This window comes from Cicer arietinum, chromosome 4 (assembly GCF_000331145.2).
Source record: "Cicer arietinum cultivar CDC Frontier isolate Library 1 chromosome 4, Cicar.CDCFrontier_v2.0, whole genome shotgun sequence".
Lineage (NCBI taxonomy): Eukaryota > Viridiplantae > Streptophyta > Magnoliopsida > Fabales > Fabaceae > Cicer > Cicer arietinum.
The window spans coordinates 3,519,502-3,536,532 of NC_021163.2; the positions used below are offsets into that span (position 1 = coordinate 3,519,502).

The 17,031-nt window shown below is 26.6% G+C and overlaps 1 long non-coding RNA gene across 2 annotated transcripts; it reads right to left on the reverse strand.

The window, feature by feature from the left end:
• Positions 1-13,617: 13,617 nt before the first annotated feature.
• Positions 13,618-15,907, reverse strand: LOC101505862 (uncharacterized). Of its 2 annotated transcripts, XR_003472420.2 has the most exons (4): positions 15,426-15,907; positions 14,927-15,328; positions 14,643-14,809; positions 13,618-14,118 (listed from the first exon to the last, which is right to left on the reverse strand). It is a non-coding gene; the product is annotated as an uncharacterized lncRNA (long non-coding RNA). The 2 variants fall into 2 exon arrangements; XR_003472419.2 differs by having other exon boundaries at positions 14,643-15,328.
• Positions 15,908-17,031: the final 1,124 nt, after the last annotated feature.

Consider the following 17,031-nt stretch of genomic DNA (forward strand, 5'->3'; position numbering starts at 1 on the left):
ATGAGATATTAAAAAAATCTAACCTTATGTGCCTAATTTCTTACAAATTGCCAAACGGATATACAACATTATTTGTTAAAGCGTATAAAATAATAGATTGATTGTCTTCGATTTGCCTTTTCTTAAATTTAAAGTTAGAAGAAATCAAATTTATCCTCACAATCGTTATTTTTTCAAGAATATCCTTCCTAATTATAACAGTTTTATGTATTGAAAAATTACAAAAATGGATCAATTCGTCACGTTTTGTCTCAGCTTCTCATTAATCACTTTAAAAAGAGTGGACGGTTGATATGTGACTGATGTTTTTAAATAAATACTAATTAAAATAGCTATAAAAATAAAGTTAATATTATATAAAGATAATTTAAAAAAATCAAAACATATAACTATCAAGTCCACTAAAAATATAAAAGTTATCATTCAAACATTCATATTTTATCATCTAAAAATCTATAATAGTCAACAATATATCAAAAAAAAAAAAATGAGTTCATCAATCGACAAATTATTAAAAATATAAAACTAAAAAAAGAAATTAAAAAGATTGATTTACATCAACTTTTATCTCCCACTCTCTATGGAGGAAAAAATTGAAAAATAAATTACGACTTTATAAATAAAAAAGAGTATAAAAAACAACTTTTATTTTATTTTAATCTAATAATCCAACCAGTCTAGTCTTCACTCTATTTTTGAGTGAATTAGATTAAACCAAACTAGTAATAGTGACTAAAAATGACGGTCTAATTAGATGGTGGTTTTACGGATCTGGATTCATTGACTTTTGCGCGCGAACTACACCATGCCTTTCACTAATTTTGGTTCATTAGATATATCAAACCATTGATATGAAGCCACGTGATAACTTTACCTATTTTGACAATAGAGAGGAACGATTATAGATATGTATGGCGATGCTGCAACGTCGGAGGGGCGGCACGGAGACGCTGGGCTGTAACTGACACCACAAAAGCAGAGAGATGAAAAGATTTTTACTTTTGATTCACTTCAATTTAAGTTTTAGAGAGATGGACACGTGGCTTCATTTGGTGCACCCGATTCATCAAACGAACTATGTTGACTGAAAGGTAGGATGCAGTTCGCGCGCAAAAGTCAAACAATCCATATCCTGATTTTGCTTGCCCTATAAAATTATATACTCTATTTCATATATTAAAGACTAAACAAAAACTCAAAATGTCTCATGTATAAAATGGATTTAAAGAGTACATAGGAGTACTTTTTAAGGTGGATAGTTGTTTTGATTTGGAAGATCTTCTACAACTCTTCATATAAGGTAGATAATCGTTTTCCTTCATATAAGGTAGGTAGGTGCTCGCTTTCTGCTATGATGTTAAGTTAGTTTATTTTTTTCTTACGGATTGATGTATCCTTTGTACACTTTAATAAATTTTTATTTGTACAAAAATAAGAAAACATTTTAATATTTTCTCATATAAAATTTAATTGATATATTTTTTTTTATATATTATATGAGAAAATATTAACATTTTAACATTTTCTCATTAAATACTTTGGTTTTTACTACCTTCGGTTACATTGAAGATATATATATATATATAGATTGAAGTTAGTCGTCATTGGTCATATTAGATCCTTTCTTGAAATCTTCATAATTATAAGATGCTGAAGGTCCACTTTTCCTTGATTACAAACACTTACACCAAATATTTTTATCTTTTCATATCAAACTAATATCTATTTTTTTTTTAATGTATCCTTATTAATACTAATTTATATTAACATATAAAAATTAATATTAAATATATTTGTACTACCAATGGTCCTACCTATAATTAAAAAAAAAAATTGTTTTTATTTATAAATAAAAGTTATGACTTTTAATATTTATTATTTAATTAAATATTTTATTTTTATTTAATGTATGTCTTTTAAATATTATTGAATGTATTTAATGTCTCACATTTTTTAGAAATATATATTTATAAAAATATTTAAAAGGTGATAGTTATATATAAATTCATTGATATTTATATTTTATTAATCTTCTTCTTAAAATAAGAATTAGGGGGGAGTATATAATGTTTAATTTAGTAATAATTTCACACAAAATATATAAATTAACTACACCACAAACTTATGGAAGTTTTGATTTTGGATTTTCATATTTTCTCAAAAATTGAAAACAGACGGAAAACTCATAATTTTCATTAATTGCAATATAGTAAATAAGATACAACTCTTTCACAAAATAGAAAGTTGAATTTTGTTTACAAATGCTATTGCCTGATAACGTCAAATAATACACTGGGAAATGTCTATGCTTTATTTTTTTTTTGCAAAAAGGAAATGTCTAATCTATGCTTATGTTTGAAAAGGTTATACAACTTTTTGTGTCATTTATTATTTTGTTTTCTTAATTTTTTATCTAATCAAATAATTAAATTTTCTACACTAATCTATACCTGAATATGAAAAGGGATAATAACTTTTGTCGTAGTTTTTCTTTTAATTTTATTCTTTATTTAAATAATGTTATTTTTAAATTTGTTATTTTTTGTTTTTGTTTTTTTTCTTTGTTTTAACACTCTGCTTTTTAAGAAAATATTATCTTAGTAATTTGAAGTTCGATCAAAAAAAGTAAATAAAATATAATCAATGTATAATAAAAAATTGTTTCTAAATATGATTTGAATTCAAATTCTTCTGAACAATTTATTCTTAATTAAAATTCATTAATCACTTAAACTTAACTACCTACTTAGTTAAATTTGTTACTCTTTACCGAAACAAATAATTAAATTTCTATATCTATTTAATTATAAAGGTAAACTGACTTTTGATCTATTTTCTTCTAATCATTTAAATTTTTGACATTTTTTAATCAAATTGAAGAGAAAATAAAATGAATAAAAATAACAGACACATTAATAACTTTAAAGACAGTTCAAAATTAATTACTAATTACTATTAACTTTGGTAAGACATTTTTCTCCACAAATTTTCTCTTAAAACAGATTTTTTTTAAATTGAAAATTAAAAATATACAGCACAAATAATAATGACAAACCATATATCTAAAATTAGCTTAATAACATTTTTCTAATATATATAACTTTTGTATACAATTTGGATGCCAAATTGTATTCTTTTAGTTCTCAAAACATATTTTAAAAATAAATTTATCAAATAAGTATTTTATTTTCTTATTTCTAAAACAGATTTTAAAATTAAAATTACCAATCAAGTTTTATTTTAATTTTATTAAACAGTTTTTTAAAACTCGTTTATAAATTGATTTTAAAAATAAAAAACTAAAACTCGTTTAAACATTGCCTTAAAACAATGCAAATTAAACCGGATAGGGATCGATCTAATCATATATATGTTGTGTTGGCAGCACACATAATAATAATGACGACTATATAAAATAAAACAAAATAAAAAATTAAGAAAATAATTGTAGAACCAAACGGAGCATAATCATTAATGTTTTTAAATTAAATGGAATATTTCTATAGCTAGCATGCATGTGCCTGTTTGTGTAGGGTTATGAATTTTTATTATTAAAATTGAAAACAAAGAGTATGCATTTGTTATCAATAAAATGACTTCTATTGTTAGCAATAAAATGACTTCTATGTAATTTTTACTTTTGAGTAAATACCAGATTTTGTCTCTGACTTTATTAACTTTATCAAATTTAATTCTTATCTATCATGAAAATTGATGAGTTGATATATTAACTCACATATAAAATTTGTGAATCTATTTAATACTTTTCAAAGTTGAAATATTGTCACATTTTCTTGACGTTTGTACTAAATTGACATATTTTAAATTAAGTATACACTAAGACACTAAGTCGAAATAAGGCCTTTAAAGATAAAATGACATAGTCTTCTTCTTCGCACCTTGAAAATAATTTTTTTGCATTCTCTCAAATTCATTCTTGCAGATATCATTATCACCAAACCACAATGTTTTTCGCTCCATTTTCATGATTGGCTTCTTCGTTTGATCATCAAAATTAGTTGCAAATTATTTCTCTATGTTGTAATGCGTTTTTTCTTCTTCTGATAACTCTAAAAAAAATTCATTTTGTAATAGCAAATAGTTTAGTAACAAAAAATGAATGGGTTAGAGTTTAAATTGTTTGATTGTTTCTATTTTTGTGGTAAGGGCTAGGTGTTTTTTATGTTAATATGTTATAGATTGTTGTAGTATGTGATCGGTTGCTACTTTTATTGCATGTTGCTTGGTTTTGATATGTTCCCTTATCAATTTGCTCTTTTATGAGTAATTTGTTGCTTCTATTTGATGTTAATGGGTAAAAATAAATAAATAATAAATACGAAAATATCAATGATTATTTGGAGGTACTTTTTTGAGGAATGATGAAGGGGAATTGAAGTATGTGGGTGGGAAAAAGAAAGTTTGGAAATAGATGGATATGGATACATTTAATATCTTTAACATTCAATAAATGGTGAAAAATTGTAACTGCTACCCTAAACTCCCTTAAATAATGTAGAAACTGACAAAGACATAGTGGTAATGACAAGGACGGCAGTGAAGCAAGAGAACACTATTGATGTTTATTGTGATTATATTAATAAAAATCATGAGCCTATGTTGTCTCTACTTTGTAGTCAATATAATAAGGTGATTGGAGAAAGGCAAATGGGTGAAAAGGGACAAGAGGTTGAAGTTGTTGCCGGGGAGGAACAAGTGACTGAAGAGGTGGTTGAGGAGGAACAAGTTGATGGGGAGCAATAATTGATTGATTTGTTTGATGAAATTTCTTATTCAATAGCGGATGAAAATGTCATTGTGTTAGTTTTAACGAGAAAGAAGAAAAAGAAGACTCGTGTGATTTTGTTTTTAAAAACTCTATTTTGACTTGATGTATATCAAAGTTAAAATATGTCAATTTCGTCATCAATATTGTTGAGGAAACGTGACAACGTCAACTTTAAAAAATATCAAATAGTTATACAATGTTGCTTATGCGGGAGTTAACGTCAGCTCACTAGTGTTAACAATGTTAGTTAATTGATTAACATTGAAAAATTTATAGATTATTTTAAAATTTTGACGAAGTAAGAGATTAAGTTGATACAAGTTAACAAAAGAGGTGTTCATGGTACAAAAATCGAACTGCATTGGACCAAATAAATAGTTTGATTCAATTATTAAAAATTAATTTCAAATAAAGTTCAGTGCAGTTCTGAATCGGTTTAAAACTGTTTTATAAATACAAATTAGTTTAATATTTTGAAATTTTTTTAGTTAAAATCAATTTCAAAATAGTTATTCAAATAAAGAATTTTGAAATTCTTTGATAAAAAATATAAATTTATTTTTCGAGAAAAATAAATGTAAAAAATTTTCCGATAATATTTTTTTGAGAAAAATAGATATAAAAAATTCAATAAAAAAGTTTCGAATTCTTTTTAGAAAAATTTAAATTTTTTCGATTTTTTTTCTAAAAAAATTATAAAAAAAAGATTTATTTTTTTTCAAAAAAATTTGGTATTTTCTATATTTTTTTCTCGTGAATATTTTTTTTTTGAAAATTTTGTTAAAAAATCTTAATTGAGGTTTTTTTTAAATTATTAAAGTAGTTTTTGAATTAAGTTTGATTAACTGAATTATTTTAAATATATGATTCAATTTATAAACCATTTAAATAATTTTATTTTTTGTGGTATATTATAATTCAATTTATCAATATAGTGTAATTATCCATATTTTTATACACCCACAGTTAAAAAGGTCATAAACGAAATTGAGTATCTAGTCATTATTCTTTTAAAAAGTACAATATTCAACATTTTGTTGGGGTGCAATTTATTCAACTATTGATTTGTAGTAATATGCATCCACAAATGATGTGCCAAAGAAGTAATGTCAATTGCTAAAAACAGAAGCAGGTTTGTGTGCTTTATATTGCGTTTGACTTGGAATAGTATTTATGAGAGGATGAGTAAAGTAAAACCATATAGATAGATAGATAGTGGAGTATGTGTGTGTTTGAGTACACATCCCTTTGGCGGTGCCGTAGGGTGGGGGGCTATGGTCACTCATTCGCACTACATCAATAAGTAAGTATGTGTTGGCTGTGTTTCAAAAAATACTTTCGAGATTTTTCTATATAAAGATTAATTAATGGATTTAATAGCTAAATGCTCCGCAAAATTAAAACCCAATTAGGGTTAAATAAATAAATAAAATACATGAATTGATTTAATAACAGTTATCAAATTATTAACGAAATTATTATTTGAAGAATTTTTTAAAAATGATTAAAGACGAAATATAATATATTTATAAAAATTAAAAATTTATTTAGCCCTTAAAACTATAAACGTCAATTAAATTAGTATTTAAATTTTTGTGTGAATACTTCCCTAAATTTTGTGAGTTAGTTAATATATTTTTAAAATTGTAATACATTCTTGAAATGAGTTTTATTTTCTTTAGTGTTATTGAATTAAGACAAATATAAATAATTTGTAAGTGCTCAATAAAGAAACATAATCTCCTCATCTTAGATTTCTTTAAATAAATAAAAAAATACATTAATTAATTGAAAAGTTAACACAAAAATAAACAAAACTAAAATTGTAATGTTAAATTGACAAGTTGTTTAAGATTTACAAAACTATACCTTATTTTATAAATGTGTATAAATAGCGCAAATTAATTTTTTTAATAAAAGACAGTGAATTATTTGACACAAACAACATTTTAAAAATTGTTCTAACCTCAAATCATATATCAGATATTGTTTGCTTTATGATCTTCTGCATAAATCATCATAGTTTTGTAATAATAAAATATTAATTCATTCTACTAGAGTTTTGGAATTAAAATTGGAATGAAAATTGGTGGTACAAAGTTGTTTTTTTGCCTTTAATATTTAAACCTATGCCTTAACTTTAGCCAACCAATGGAAGGGCAATGAAGGATATATTTGTTGCATTGTCGGAGAATGAATAGCCATATAGCCCATCTTACATTCATACTACTGCCTGTAAAGAGAGCAAACTCGTGCATTCTTTCTCCCTTCCTCTTTGTTATTTTAACTTGTTAATCATTTTTCCCTCTTCTTCAGTGGTTCTACAATGATAGGATGCTAGTCTATTATTGTCATTTAATCACACTTTTGCACATGGGAAAGAAATTTGGAACTTACAAAAGGAAAATATTGCTCCAAAGACAAAGACATATATTAAGAAATTAAATATACAAGTTTGAAATGTGGATGATAGAATATCGATCGAAGTTGAAATGATGACCGTTGACCTTTGCAATTAGTGGAAGTTTCTTTTATGCTTTGCTATTAAGAACATATACAACAGCCTACCAAACCAAAATTTCCTTGGACTAATTAACGAAGTTTGAAAAAGGAAGGGGTGTATGTACCGCAAAGGGGGTACAAATTGATAATGACACAAAAAGATGAATATATGGTACACAATGCGACCATGAGCATGCATGCTTACTTACTTGCACGCTAGCGTGCCACGAATGAGGCCAATAAATCGACCAGAATAGGATGGGAGAAAAGTGTCTTTTATTGGGAGAAGGGGTGGTGGTGGTGGTCAAAACCAGCTACTATGAGTTCATTATATCTCTCTATATATATACAATGCAAAAGATGTATACCTATAATGAGAAATTGTAAGTTTTGTTATCATGCTTGTTCGTGGGTGATGATGCATGATGTCACTTAAACTCATAACAACATATTTAGTGCGACTCAACAAAGTATTAATTTAATTAGGAATGGTTGAAAAATTATGAAACGATTAAAAATTAGTCACGGGTAAAAAAAGTCAAGTCTTGCTTAATCATATTAAATATTATTTTATTTATGATAATCAAATATAGTATAAAAATTAGTGTGAATTGATAATTTTATTCAATAATAATAACTCACTATTTTTATTGGAAACACTAAGTGAGTGTTCAGTGGCGAAGAGGAAAAATAACACACAACCATTAGCCTAGTGAATAGTGAATGTGGTATATTGAAGCCAAAACAAAGGCAATTCATGATTTTTTAGAATTTTTGTACAAAGATAGTTGACTATAGCGGTTAAGACTTGATATTTAGTAGGCCGATAGGATCTAGGCCTTCCATATATAAATATTAATTGTAATTACCATTTGAATAAATCAACAAATCAAACAACTATTTTTTTATTTGTAATTTATCTCTATACTATCGCATTTATGTTTTAGTTAGCTCTTAATTTTTTGATTATCTAAATTAACACTCTTTATAGTGGTTAAATAATCTATAATGGTAGGCCAAATTTTCTTGCTGACATTATTGTTGAGAATCACTTGTTAAGAGTTTTTTTTAACTAATTATGTGAGTGATTTTCACGTTGACAAACAAAGTTGAATAGAAATGATATACGTGGGACAGGTAATTCCATGTAATTTGATGAAAAAGTCATACACAACCAAAGTTGATATATATCCATGTGTGAAATTATTCACCAAAGAAAAAAGAAGTGTTGTGGAAACATAAGGATGGATAAAGTATAAGCTCTAGGATATGTTTTTAGACATTTCTTCCACACTTTCGGCTATAAGAAATCTCATTGATGAGTGTCACTCTCTTTCCATGTCTTAGTTTACTAACACCATGATTATTGTATAATTTGTTATTCCCTCATAATTTGACACAGGAGAGGGAAATTGTTAGTTGCAAGGATCCAATTCTAGATCTTCTTAATATTCCTTCAACGTATACAACTAGACTGCACTAATAAATCATATAAGGACACCAATCTATCTTAAACCCAATGACATTGAAGAATTAATCAAATTAAATGAATATTTAAATTTATATATTGAAGTTGACCAAGTAATTCCACGATATTTGAATTCTATAAATTATGTGTGAGAATAAGTCGGATTGGTTGATAGGAGTTGATGGTTTAACATATGTGATTTATGTTAAGTTTGGTTATATTTGTTTTACAAAAATAAATAAAGTTAAAATATTTTTAAAAATATATTTAATTAAAAAGATCATACCATATATTATTATTTATTTTTTAAATTTTATTATTCCGAGCTACTTAAGAAAATATGACTAATACTATGTATTACTATTATTATTAATATATTTTAGATTTTGAACCTAACCTTTTAGTAATTTAATCTATACAATATTTTTTGATTTATTTAAATGTATTATTATAAAATAAAATTAAAATATGATATTATATAAAATCTAATTCTATGAAATATGATGTGAAATCCAAACTTATTAGTTCATTAGTCTATTATATATATATATATATAAAAAAAAAAAATTTAAGTGCTAAAAATTATACTCGACTTTCATAAAAGTCAGACTCAAACTTAAAAGCACCTAGTCTTTAAATATTTTGATATTCTAAATTTAAACTTTACAAAGCGTATATTGACCTAACCTATTCGAACCCCTGTCCTAAATTTGTGTTTCTTTAATATTTCATAGATTTAGGAAATTTAAATTTAAGAAAGTGAGGGGTTTGAAGTTTGAACCAGATCTCTAAAGCATGTTAAAATATCATTCCATGTAATATCCAACCTGCCATAACTACCTGTTTAAATTATATTTTGTAATAAGGTCTTAAACTACATTAAAAATTTATTCTTAAATTCTTGTAAAATAAAATATTTCTGAAATAAGTTTATAGATTTAAGTCTGTGTGCGGAGCAAATTATTAAAAAGGCAATGAGTATATTATAATTTAGAGTAAGAAAAAGGTATATTATAATTTTAATGCAATGTACAAAATTTACTTAATTTTTTTGTAGTGCCTTTAAAAATTTAAGGTTCAAAATGAGAAAAGAGGTATGCTACCTTATATCATGTGATGATTAATAAAACAAAGAAAATCCACTTCTCTTTTTTATTTGTGGTATCTATTTTCATCCAAGGTTAATGGAGGATGCATTCTGGCCATGATGAGAAACGGAGAAAACACATGTGATGAATTAATTATGGCCTCTCATTCATTAGAATTCAAGGAATCCACCTTTGTTTCACTTTGAGGGGACATCTTACATTTCTTCAATATAATGGTCCCAAACTAATATAGTTCTTGCTACCGTGTAATTTTAGGACATTTGTTAAAGATTTTAAAAATAGAATTGAATGAGCAGAATAGAAGAACCAATAAACGTGGCAATGAGCAAGACAATGATCCTCCCTTCCATTGGAAATAGGTTCTCTTCATTCTTTTTGTTCTTTCAATTTTCTCTGATTGATATTGTTTTAGAAATGTAAATCTCATAATGTAATATTATGTAGAGGTCATATATTATATATGAGTTTAATTATCATGCATCGTCAGTGTTAAAAGTTTTTGTATTGTCAACACATCACAACCATTTATAGACACGATTTTAGACATGGTTATAGTATAAATCAACAATTATAATGATCTAATGTGAATGATTGACTTACACAACTAGTGTATATGAATTAAATCATATTTAGATACCTTAAATCACCTCAAAACTACAGTAATTAAAAGTAATTGTAGAGAATGAAGAATAGAGTTGATTAATCTCACATGTTCAGAGCACAAGCCAATTATTCGACATTGAGTTATGCGTGTAAAGTATTATAATTGATTGGAATTGTATATGTCGAAATAATCTCATATTGTTTGAAATTGTAAAAGAATAGGGAGCTCAAGGCTATGTATATATATCATTCTAGTTACTACAATTTGCACCAGTCAGAAAGACTTTAAACTTGTATTTGATTTTATTCTTTTCTCTTATGCAATCGTGTTGGAGTGTTATAAGATGTAGTTCAAATATCTGATTTGGAGAGTCTGAGTCTACTTGGGGCCATGGGGTATTTTGAAAGAAGTATGTGTTTGTAACAATTTTCCCAACATCTGACATCAGAGCTTTTGGTTCAGTTCAGGGAAATATAATTTTTAATATGCTATGTGGTTGCAGTTTTATTTGATCTTCCACATATGAAAAGAAGCTTATATTGTAGAAGTGTTATTTAGAAAATGTTATAGCTAAGGAAAAACTTAGTTCTTAAGTGGTCTTTTGTGGCTCATCTCTCTTTCCTTGGAACCTACTGATGCACAATTACAATATGTTAAATTATGCCGAGAAGTTTGGGATAAATAAATTTGATGGAAGAAACAATTTTGACTTCCGTAAAATTCAAGCCAAATATGTATTGATACAATCATGATTACACAAGGTCTTTATTAGCATATGAGCATTAGTTGGCATTGATGCAAGCTGTTTTTTGAAATTATGTCGATTGCTGAAGAACTTCTTGAGAAAGCCATAATGGAAATTGCACCATATTTTTCGGCATGGTTCTCAACATGTAGAAAAAATTCTTGGAGCGGTTTAGCTTCAAGTGAAAATTCTTGAAGTCGTTTAGCTTCACATGGAAATTCTTGAAGTAGTTTAACTTCAAGAGGAGTATGATAATTATTTTGAACTATGATTGTTGATGTAAACAATGGAAGCTGAAGATATATAATTTTCAATTAAAGTGAAGATTGTTAAAGTTGATTGAAATTGTATATGTTGAAGTAGTCTCAAATTGTTTTGAATTGAAAATAAAGAGGGAGCTCAAGCCTGAGTATACGACTCTCATTTCTTTATTTTCTCTTATACTCTTTGTGTTAGAGTCTTGTGAGATGTAATTCAACTATTTAATTTGAAAAGTGTGTTTGTACTAGGGTCATAAGATGTTTCGAGAAAAACCTGTGTTGTAACAATTTTTGTATAATATTATTATATGATTGTCATTAGACAACAATCATGATTTTTTATTTTATTTTAAAAATTTCATGTTATTTTCTTAAGTTTTGATTATTATTTAAATTTATTTGTTTATTTTTTTTCCAAGACAAAGACTTCACAATTTTCTTTAATAAAATATACATCGGGGATCGATAGATAAAAAAGTGTCTATATTTTTAATAAACTATTCTTATTATAAAACTATTTTAGTGTAAGGTAACACCACCCTACTCTATGTACTTTTTTCCACATCCCCTTGTGATTAATTAATGTGCACGTGTTGTTATCATCGCTGTATTTTGTTAGATCAGATAAAAAAATTTACAGATAAAATTTAGATGCATTTTATTAGATACTTTTTGTATGGTTTTTAGTTTAATCAACAATATTTTTATGAATTTTTTAATTTCTTCAAAGTTTGTTAAAATCATAAAATGTGTATCTTATATTAAAAATTATTATAAAAAAAAAGCATATAAGAAAATATATTTAAATTTTTTATTTTTTATTTTATGTAAATTTAAAAGATCAGTTGGACTTGTGATTGGGGTGGGGTGTCTTCTTATTTTTCGGGTTGAGCTACGCGAAGTAGGGAAAAGCCCATAAGTGTGGGTCGACAGGCCCTATAAATATTTTATCTTTTAGTTCTATTTGTGTAAACAATTGCACCCAAGTCCAAACCAAAAACTATTCCAGCTTTCTATTTAGGTAGATCAACCTATTGATAGAAATTCTTACTTAGATGAGTGCACAATTTAACTGATTTGAGTTAAGATTTAAACAATTAAAAAATTTAAAAGAAGAAAAAAATATTAACAATACTTGATAATTTTGATCATTTAAAATAAATAAATTTTTACTCTATACTCATCAAATTATATCATATTCTCATAACTTTTCAAAAATTCAAATTTACCTTAACACTTTTCAAAAAATCAAGTTTTCTTTAGAGCCTCGTCTCAACGAGATAATCCTAAATGCATTGAATGTTTTAAATTGCCACAGTTGAAAAACTATAAGAGAAAAATCGAAATTAATTGAATAAAAACATTTAAAATTATAATTATTTTAAAGAAATAACAGTCTTTTTAAACAAATAATTTTAAAAAAATTGAAATTGTCATTATCAGTCGTCGGTAGAATTAATAATTTTTTGTTTAAAGGTGAATTGCACATGAATTCAACTCCCTACATGTGTGGGCTATTGAAGATAGGGAAAACCTCTATTTTGTTGAGTTTGAATCGAAGCAATTAAATGTCACCGTCCATTATAGTATTGGTAGTACTCCAATAGTTTTTCTAGGTAACCTAACATTTTAGTTCTTCAAAATATAACATAATGTCATTTTGATCATTAATTCAATAAAAATTAAACTTAATTTTTTAATTATTAAAATAATTTTTGAAATATATAATTTATAATTAAATTAATCTAGAACCATTATAATGTTAAAGACTAAATTAAATGATTCAATTATTAATTTAGATTTTATTATTAAGTCCGAGACTAAAATACAATATTCTATACACTACAAGAAATTTTACTTTTATTGACAGTAAAAATCTATAGATAAAAGTATAAAAACGTAGGTATAACCAAAATTATCTATGCCACTAGTTTTTTTTTTTTCGTGGTACATAATTACTTATAGTTACAGATGTTTGTCAGTTGCTTTAAACATTTAATTTTATGTATGGACATCTCACCTCACCGTCGATATAGGGTTTAACAATAACAAATCTACTATAAATATTATTTTTTATTATCAATAAAAAATGTATAATAATTTAATATTTTAATTTATAAAATTAACCCAAATATAAATATACAATAATTTATATATATGAGTCAATAAATTTGAGCAAGAAACTAAAATAATTGATTTGGAAAACCAACTTTTTTATAATTTATGCTCAACTTGTTCCAATAATTCCTAATTTATGCCTAAGTTGTTTACTATGTAGTCTTCTAAATTGAGACGCAACAAACTTAAGGTCTTCAGTTATGAGTGCAAAGACTTCAACTTTTGAGATAGCTTTAAGTGTTCTTGTTGAAAAAGGGAGTATCACACTTGGTCTTGGATTTAAGGTCCATGTCAACAGTTCTTCACCACAGAAATCACCTGGTCCGATTCGACATGACTTGAAGAATCTGACCCAACCTCCATTTTTGGTGTAAGAATCAAGATTGCCTCGAATTATAAATAACATCTCGTTTACTGGATCACCTTCGCGAACAAGATAAGTTCCTTTAGTGTACAATGCAGGCTTTAGTCTTTCGCATATTGCGTCTAACATCTTCTCATCCATTTGATCAAGCAATGGAACCTGTTAAAAAAAAAAATCATATTTGTCCTTCAATATAATCATGATATGGATTGATAATCAGGGTTTTAAAGAAAGATATGCGACCACAATATAGATTGTGACATCCTAAATTTTTATGTCTTCACCCCGTGATTGTGGTTGCATCAGCCAAATTTGAGTGTGATTTCTCTAGGATATCAAAGATCGCGACATGGTCATGCCCGAAATTAAAAACTATCTTATAGAATAAATAAAAACTTGATGTCTCATGACTTACTCCTCGAACTAGTTCAAGACAGAGGTGGCATTTGATGTCTCTCCTAAGATCAATTGGAAGTCCTTTAAGAATATATTTTTCCATTAAATGCTTTCCTCTTAATGTAAGACTTTTTGACATATCTTAATCTTTAAGACTTAATTTTCTTAATAAACATGATAAAAATTGTAAAAGGGTTCAAATGCTTGAGCAATCAAGAGAATGTAGTTCGTGATTTACATACATGGTTGGCCAACATGTAAAGCATGAGGTGGTAAATAGCACCTACCCACACTGTTTGTGTGACAACTCCTGTAGCTTTTACAATTTGTGATGAAAGTGGAAAAATAAAAAACAACCTTGGAATATATTAGAAACTGATGAAAAACGAAGGGCATTTTTAGTGTTTGCCATGGTTGAACCCCTAAGTGTTGGTATAATAATCCAAATCAACACCTGTAATAACAGAAGAGTAACATTTACATTTAGCAATGTTAATGTTATTGCTCACCATTTTGCTTGATATAAAAACAAAATTTCATTATAGTTTGAAGGCTTTATGATTCCACTAACATCATAAGGATATGTAACTGTTTCTTTAGACTTGAAATTTTTGAAGAGAATTTCAGAACCCCTTAACAAAAAAAAAAGCAAATAAATCAATAACCAGATACAATCCAATGAATAAAGAAGAATCATTATGTGCGGTAATGAATTACCCCTAACATTTTCACAAAAAAGTTAAGTAATGTAGGCAATGCTCTGCTTCTACCATAAATTAGATAATAATCAGTGTGAACTGTGGAAGCAGTTCCATCAATTGTCACCGTTTGATGAAAAACAAAAACCTTAAAATAAAAATACTTGTATAAGTATTAAATGAAAAACGTAACAATGATGAAATCGTCATGTGGTGCGAGAATTGCCAATGTCAAAAACGCAGTAAACGCCGAAAATATAGAATGTGTTGTTTCTCTGCAAAGTATGAACAAGAAGAGGGTAAGTATACTGTGAGTATGATTGATAATGATAAAAGGGAAATAATTGAGGATTTTATGATAAGAATATGAACCTTAAACCCGAAATGCAAGGCCCAATGAAAGGGCGAACACAATAAACATGCCAAAGCAAAAAACAAGAACCCTAGAAAAATCGATTAAGATGAGCAACAACAAGTGCAATCGCAAATAAATTGATTAGGTCAATGACAAAAGAAAAAAGAAGAGGATTTCATAATTTGGGGAAATAATTTTAGGGAAAATGATTTTGGAGCGAAGATAGAAGATGATCTCATCTTGGACGCAAGGAGAAGTTTACTCTATGAAAGATGTTCTCGTAACTAGGAATATGAATTAGGGATCTAGACAATTTGACTAAATTTAGAGTTGGTTCTATTGAAAATTTTCAAAGGGCAGGTAATCCAAACTTTCAAAAACAATTGAAAAATTAGCTTCTATTTTAGAAATTGATGTCTATACCCACGATTATGGGTATGTCACTATAACAATTAGTGACAAATTTACTTTCATCATTGTTATAGTGACATACCCATAATCGTTAATTTGTCATATTTATACCAACAATAGTTAATTTGTCTACGGTTGTACTCAACGGTTGTTATAGTGACATCTATACCAACAATAGTTAATTTGTCTGCGGGTATAAGTTATCTATACTTAACGGTTTTTAATGTCGTCATTATAAACTTCCGCTGGTATATATCTATTTTCTTGTAGTGATACTTTCATGGGCTAAAATGATAGTTTATTTTTTTTAATGAAAATAAAATCAAAATCAATAATACTAAGCTAAAAGAGTATAAGTGAGCAAAAAGTAAATAATCTTGTTGAGGACAAAAAAGTTCTAACATATTCAAAGAGAATGAGTAAAAAATGCAATAAAATTGACACATTTACTTTCATCATTGTTGACAAGTTGCATGACGAACTCTCAAGTAGAAAATATGAAGAGATACTTGTTTTCATCAAGAATGTATTAAAGGGGTGAAGTTAAGGTGATCCCTTTTGTACAACATAGTGGACGATCGATGAATCAACTTCAGATACTCCTATAACTTTTTATTCGTAGCATATTATACTCCCTAAATTTCAAATATATATATATATATATATATATTTCACTCTTTAAAAAATAATTGATGTCTCCCTAAAAAAAATTAATTTTCTTTTTACTATTTGAAACTAAAAGGAGTCATTTTTTTAATAAAGAGAAAAAATAACAACAAAAACTAAGGAATTAATCGAGGAAGAGTGATTCTTCTACAACCATCACCTAGTAACAATTTAATAGAAGGATGCTTAAGACTTTAACGATAAATTCGTGCTTTCTAGAAATAGAAGTTTATAGTCTTCTTTAATCTTACTATTGATACCGTTAATTTCAAAATACTAAAAAATAAATAAATAAATAAATAAATATATGTGTTTTAAAACTCAACTAACTCAACTCATGTTAGTTTTGATTTTGTTTTAGAAAAAAGACAAAAATAATGTTAATTTCATATTCTAAAATGCACCATCCACCATCTTTAGAAGTTCAATAATTAATAGTGCAATTAACATGTACAATTTTACTAAATTATCTTTATTTTTTTCTTTCAAATTTATTCTTTATTTAAACTATTTTATCTTTAATTATTTGACAATTTATTTTTTTAC